Source organism: Ruditapes philippinarum, unplaced genomic scaffold (assembly GCF_026571515.1).
Source record: "Ruditapes philippinarum isolate M1 unplaced genomic scaffold, ASM2657151v2 ctg1825_1_1_1_1, whole genome shotgun sequence".
In the NCBI taxonomy this organism is placed as follows: Eukaryota; Metazoa; Mollusca; class Bivalvia; order Venerida; family Veneridae; genus Ruditapes; species Ruditapes philippinarum.
The window spans coordinates 1-7,918 of NW_026861938.1; positions in this window are offsets into that span (position 1 = coordinate 1).

Genomic DNA, 7,918 nt, shown 5'->3' on the forward strand with positions numbered 1-7,918 from the left:
CACTTTATGTTTGTATCTCAATTTTAACATTTTGTTTTGATCATTAGCATTTTGTGACCTCTTATTTGGTGTTAATCGATATTATGAAGAGTGAAATAATTTCATAATTAGCAAGAAATAACTCATATAATATACTTTTTTCTATTGATGTTTTGTATATTCATTTTTAGTTAAGTCTGTTGAAATAGTATAATATGTAAGCATCTACAATTAATTATGGATGGTACACATGATTACCTTGGGTAGTAATCCATTTTTTTTCTTTTAACACCGATTAAAGAATATAAAATGATATAAACAAAGTAGGGGTGATCATTGATAGACGGATACTCTCAACGAGAATATATTTCTTATCTTAATTAAACCTTGATATACTGGTTAATAACTTTATAGCTGTATTAGTGGTCTTCTTTGAAAGATAATATGTACAAACAAAGTACTGTTAAATCATTTATTTTCGCATGGCTATAATTTAGTAAAATAAGCATTCCAAACAAATTGGCGAGGTTAGAACTTTTCGAAAATGTATTCAAAGTTATGTTAAAGTTATACAATACTAAAATATTTAATGAAGTTTTATTTTCCCTAAAATCTACTAAACGCAATTAAGAGGAATTTAATACCTCGCGAAAATGTCTTTATTAAATCAAAGCACAGAAGGCGCTGAATTTGTTTGGGTCTCAGAATGTCAGAAAGGTGAAGGTTGTGAGATTATAAAACAATTTGTCTTTGTATAGTGCCACCAATGCTTTCCAGCGTTTTAATTGTAGTAGATTGGCTATAAGACTAATTGCAACACTGATATTCATTTCAATGTTTATTTGACTTAAACAATTTGAAAAAAAAATGAGTTGCCTTAACTGGGATTTGAACTCAAGACCTTTCGCTTCCTAAGCGAGCGCGCAAACCCCTCCGCCACGGTGAATTTATATGCTAACGGCCTGAAGAAAAGCATATTATTCTAAATTAGGGTTTGTAACGACGCTAACTGTTGTTTAACACTTGTGTAAATAATCATGGCGCTTACTATAAGCATGTATATCTATAAAGAATAAAAAAATATTAGAAATCTTCGACCATTCGGGAATTATTTTGCTTGAAAATTAATGCGCCTGTCATGTGACCATATTTACGCAGTGATCTCCCCTGAATTTTTCGGCCTTAGTGTTACATATAAAGGGAAGTAACCGCTTTAAAAAAGCGGACTACTTTCGGCATTTGCAATTAACAACATTAGAGTCTGAAATTTCGCTACCATTATTTGTTGGTCTGACGACCCAAACAAATAAAAACTGCATCATGTATAATCCTATTGTTATTTACAGTATAGTGGCGAAACAAATAAAGTTATGAGAGGGTTAAAGAATTTACTTGTTTTATAACAAAATCATCAATGTGCACGGACCATTTGTTATATAATATGATGTTATTGTTTTGTTTCTTTCTTTTTCTTTTTTTCAATCGAGTACATTATCGCTTGTTTATGATATTTATCATAAATAAGGAACGCACAGTCATGATGGCATTATTTTATTTCTCTTTTTTTTTTCTGTTATAAATGTTATGTATTTTATTATCACTTTGAAATTATAGCATTTTATTACAATTTTATTGAGATACATTTGTTGATGAAGTAAATATTTATAACATTATGTTGTCGACTGTTATGAATAACAGTGTATCCTGATGTTTCAAATGACTCATGCCACCTCCGATGTATTTAAACTTGTTTTATTTGTCTGTAAATATCAATACAAATAGTGTTGATCTTTTACCCCGGAATTTGTGGAGTAATGTACGATTTATAACTTGCAACCGATACACGTCCAAAACAAGTATCAAAGGTGGTATTATATCAATAGATCGTTTCTCCATTAACTGTATAACAGGGAAAATAGGCCAAAAAATTACCAACATGTCCTGTATAAACAAATCATAATTTATGAGAATGCAATGCATGTTACTTGAACTTCATGCCAATTTTCATGTGTAGATTATATGAGAGAAAAATATTTTTTTCAATACTTGAACTGCATCTCATTACATTTGTATTCCCATTTCATTATTTTATATTTCAGTTTAATATTATAATACAAAAAAGCTAATCAACATATTATGAGAAATAGTAATTAACTATTAAGTTAAGATCTGACAAGTACTACATGTACAATATTGTTGATGTTGCAGTCTGTCCAAGAAATAACAAAAGGAACACTTACAAGTATTTACTTACTGTGATTATTTGCTGGATTACGGTAAATCATTTTCAGTCGGAATGACTTTTCCAATAACCTTCTCTCCATCGCCTTCAAATCTAAATTAACTTCTTTTCGCATCGGTAATATACTGTGTATTCAGATATCGTAGACATTAAAACAACACACCTTATTAGAAATTCTTGGATTTAAAATAAATCCCGTACGTATAATCTTTGTAAAGCTATCTTTAAAACTTGATAAAAATTGGTAGTTTTTGTTTCGACTTAAATTATAATAAGATTAACTATGAAATTTCATTATTTTCTTTCTTCTGATCTTTTCTTAAGTAAATGACAAATTTAGAAACATAATAAAAAGTAGTCGACAATTACACAAAGAAAAATATACTAAAATTATGACAGACAATGATTTAATATCGAAATGAATTGAGTTTTTCGGTGGTTTAATAAATGTAATTTTTATCCAACAAATACTGGTTTGTCCGTCAAAATTCAATACATAATAACAATTTAATGAAATTACGAAGTTAATCATTTCCTTTAACAGTGGTATGTGTATTGTCTGTCCATCTATATACTTAATTTCCCATTTTATATGAATGTAAGCGACTTTATAAGTTATTAGTTGCTAAAATAAATTAGTTTTAAAGGTACATTAAGCCTGAAAAATAAAATAAAAGGTGATGAAAACAATAATGTTGTATAAATGGATTTTACCTTACAAAAATATTGCTGAATTGATAGATCCTTACTCCGATAAAGATAGATTTAAAATAGTTATTATTACAGTTATTCAATAGTTAAGTATCATTACTGTTTTTATTATTATTAATATATTATTATTATTATTATCATTACATGTATTATTATTATTATTATTATAATTATTATTATTATTATCATTATTATTATACGTGATAAGTATTGTTAAGCGAATCATGCTCACTCAGTTTGAAGTACCTACCTCAAAGGTCAAGGTCACATTTACAATTTGAACTTTCACTTTATCACAGTAAGAGTTTATAGGTACACACATTTGTGTCCGGTCTGTAACTTTGTCATGCTTCAAAGGATTTTAGAATAACTTGGCATAAATATAAATGTCTACCACATCAAGACAATATGTTGCAATTTTAAGTTAACAATATATAAAATCTATCAATTTTAAGTACTTAAACAAAATAATAGTAGAAATAATTGTTTAAGAAAAAATTCTGCAATAAGAATGTGCGTTGCAGAAATAGCTTTATATTTTAGTAGTAAATGTTATGATGCTCAATCATCATCAGAATGGTGCAAATTAAAGCTACTTAAGTGAACACTTGGCGTTAATAATGGATTTATTGCTTACATCAATTAATAGAATAAGATTGTTTCTCGTATATCAAGCAAGCACATTCATGATTTAATATAAACTGAATTGTATCAATATAATTTTATCAAATAAACATTATATACTTCAGAATCAACACTTGCATAAAAATATACCTCTCAATACATTTTAGGCTGTCAATTGGTTTATTAGCGAAATACTAATTATAGTACCACGTTAAAAGCATATAATAAATCTGAATAAAAATAAAGGGAAAAAAGGAGAAACATTTGTGCATAACAAATGACAAACTTTGGCAACATACAAATTTCATTCAAATTGTCAGTACCAAACGCATTTCTTTTGTATTTGATGCTCGGTGACGTCAGTGTATTTTCTCTAATCATTTATGTAAACAATGAAACTTCATTATACATATCAACAAATATCTATCTACCTGACCAAAATGGCGAATACTGTACTTGTTAATTTTTATATCATAATTACCGTTAGAAAATGTATAAACAAATATAAACCAGGTATTCAGTAATATTTGTTCACGACCTTGACTGAGTTTAAACTGATTTAAGCCAAAAAATACTCATCTTATTGAATGAGTGCACTTGATTATGCTGGATGTCTCATGTTAAATTCCCTGGACGGAATTATAAATGCTCGATATATATCGATGACAGCTTGTATTTAAATGTCTAAATCTTTATTTGCTACATATTGTTGATAAACACAATAATTTGCATTAATCTTCGAAATTATTTTCTGCCATTGTGAAATCCTCGCTGCTCTATTCTACATTTGTGTAATTTTAAAAATTAAAAAATCGAAGTATGATATTTTTCATAATTATTTAAAGAAATTGATCTCGATATAAGTTAAAGTCTACCCTTATACTTCCATGAAGCAATACTTATATTTCAATTCTAAATAATTATATACATTTTATGCTGTTAACATAGCATGGAAGCAACACAAACTTTGCATTTACCGAACTTCATTAATCAGCGAAACAGTGTATTTCCTTAAAAATAATGTTATCTTTAGGCAGCGGTCATTAATTCTACTCCCCCGAAACGAACTACGAACTTAATTATTGATGGTAATAAATACGTGACGAGAATGCCCGAGGAGAAACGATTCTTAATGACATCCACATTGTCTCACAATTAGTTCCAATCGATTTGATCATTGTAGCTAGGGGCTTTTTGCAAAGAACGGTTTTAATCTTGATGTACACCCCGGAAACATGACATCACATTTATCACCTGTCACTTAACGTACATACAGAATAAATAACTATGATCAGGCCAGAAAAATTCCGAGAACGCATCTGCCCGTTTATGACGTCAATCGTTTTTATAAACTGACGTCATAAACGTTATAAACGTGTCATTTAATAAAACACTTGTTAATAACGATCAAGATACAGAAAGAGACAAAACTATCCGAAATCGGATGTTTTTACGTTGGCAAAAGTGCCAAACAGATCCGAAAAATTACATGTAAATCAAAGTAAAAGAATTGCCTAACTGTATCGTATAGTATTTCAAAAGTGATTGTACATTTATTAATTTTATCAAAAGGTAAATTAAAATGTGATACATAAAGAATACGTTTTCGTCATGGATTTGCAATACATAACTGTAAATATCGGTTTATTAGGTTTTGATATTGCTTTTGAAATGATTTGATAATGTATGCAAAAACATTTTAACGGTTTGCTGTAAGAGTTTAGCAGATTTCTGGATAAACACTTTACCGCTTACCTCATTTTTGAGATTGCAACACGGAAATGAAGTTTATGGTTCATTTACACCATATGATTATATTAGTTCGCAGATATACTACCTGGCTTATTATAGGTTGTGCTAACGTCTCGTTCAATGATACAGTTCAGATAGGATAATCTTTATACTATAAAATAAACAAATAACAACGGCGAAATTAGTCTTGACAGATTTGGAAAATAATCATGCGTATCTTTTTTCAGCGTTTTGTTAACAAACGCAACTTGTTTGCCGTTGAAATTTTTGAAAGCTATGAACTGCGTAGCTTATTACTGACTATATGCAAGTTTTTTTTCTTATACAGAAATAACATCAAATTATATTCACGATGTGTAAAGAAAATATATCATGGAAGTAAAGATAAAAGATATTCGTATTGATTATATTGATACAAAATCACTTAATAATATATCTGCAATTATAAATGAAAGCACATTTGTAGATCTTTTAGCCATTCACACCATTCTTAATCCTTTCCAAAGTCAGTGGTATAAATGTTATTTAATGTTGGCACTAATTGATTCATTGATTGCCAACTCCATTTTGTCCGAAACAATTTGTAGTACATGTATTACCTAATATATAATAATTTTGTTGTCTGGCCAAGAAATTGTATCCCATCAAAATTTTTTTTTCTTATACCATTCTATTTCTTGCCTTGAGATTATTGCAGATATTTACTTTAAACCTATGAACTATTTATGCAATCAGTTTCTAGCGGGAACCAGAAATTATCCTGGACTTTATGCTATATAGCACTAATCAATTGTATTAACTGCTGATTTTCGAATACTTTTTTATTTTATTATGTTTTACATAATAATACCATAATACTTCGCATTATTATCATATTATATCAACCAGTGCCTAATTATGCCTTGATCTGTTTATGCACATAGATGTGACATAGCAATGAAATGTTTAAAAACACATATTCAGTTATCAGTATTTACATTGGCACATTTATAAATATAACATGTCCGGCGAAACGAAATTGGCATTATCGTGTTTAATGTATATGCAACACAATTTAAATTATGTCAAGTGCTTACCTATAATTTATTAATTGTCATAAACATCACACGATATTAAAATCAACCTCTTTAACCATAAATAAAGAAATAGCAAATTCAATAAAGTTATACAAATGTTGCATACAGCATTCAAGAAACAATACATGGTGAAATCATTATCTGTAATACATTTTTAGAAACATAATAGAGCATTACCTTTGTGGTTATTTCAAAAACATGATCGATTAATAATCTTCTTCGCATGTTGGAATATATGCTTTTGTTGATATTTATTTTAAAGGGATTGTTTGTTTCTGAAAGATTATAGCGAAATATGCTGTAAATAGAATTCAATGTTATACATTTCAAATGATATTATAAACTTATATGCTATTATATAACAAATACAATATTTTCTTTGGCCCTTTGATTTGCATCATTGATATCGACAATAAGATATCAAGATAAACTAATAAGCGCCGTATGAACACAACTGCGGATGGTTTTAAAAATTACTATTATTAAATGTTACATTCTACGTAAGCCGGTGCTAGGGGGCGTGAATGGTAACTTGCACTTCTCATTACCGTCTATGATCAGGCTCAATCAAACCGAGCCTATAAAAATTTCAACTTTGTCGTTTTGTGCGTTCTTTAGGGATTTTTTTATTTATCTCTATCATATATCAATACAATACATATATACAATATATAAATATATAAATTATATGTATTGATATATTTATATCGGTAATTATATTAACATAGAGTTATATCGACAATTGTAAGAATAAAATATTCATATCGGCAATTACATGCTTAAACATGTCGATAATTTTAAGAATATATCTATATCTACTAAATATACGTTTAAAGGCACTTACATCGGCTCTTTCTTTAATCAACCGATTTATGTATTTTCTTGATCATGCATGTTGCACATAACGGAAGTTATAATCCATTTATTTTATCAAAGGTTTTCAACATTAAATATATAGTTATAAAAACATGGAGTTGATTGCCTTTAATAGACGGATACTCTGCTTGTAAAAATTGCTTTGTACCGAAATTGAAACTGAAGATAAACTGGTAAATAGCATGTTGTCGACTTTTATTTAGTTTTGTAAGATAATACGTGCACAAAACAGTTACACTCATTGAACTTGTTTACGTTTTAACGCTATATTTTTCTTCCACAGAGCATGGTCAAAGAAATATATTTTAAGAAGAGGATTCTGCATGTCGATGCTTCTTCATAACGAAAGCAAACGTCCCAAATCAATTGTAAAATGTGTCAAGTTTCTTTAGACTACAAGTTACAAGCATTCAGTGGTTTCATTTATACATCAAAAAAGTTATGTTCATATATCAAAAGGGTGGTGTTTGTATATTAAAGTGGTTGGGATATTTATAAATGGGGTTATATGAATATATTAAATGGCTTTCTGTAAATATATCAAAGGGTTATTTCTATGCATAAAAGTGCTAGTATTATTAATAAAAAGGGCTGTGTTCAAACATCAAAATGGCTGTGTTCATGAATCGGAAGTTTTTTGTTTACATATCAAAGTGGT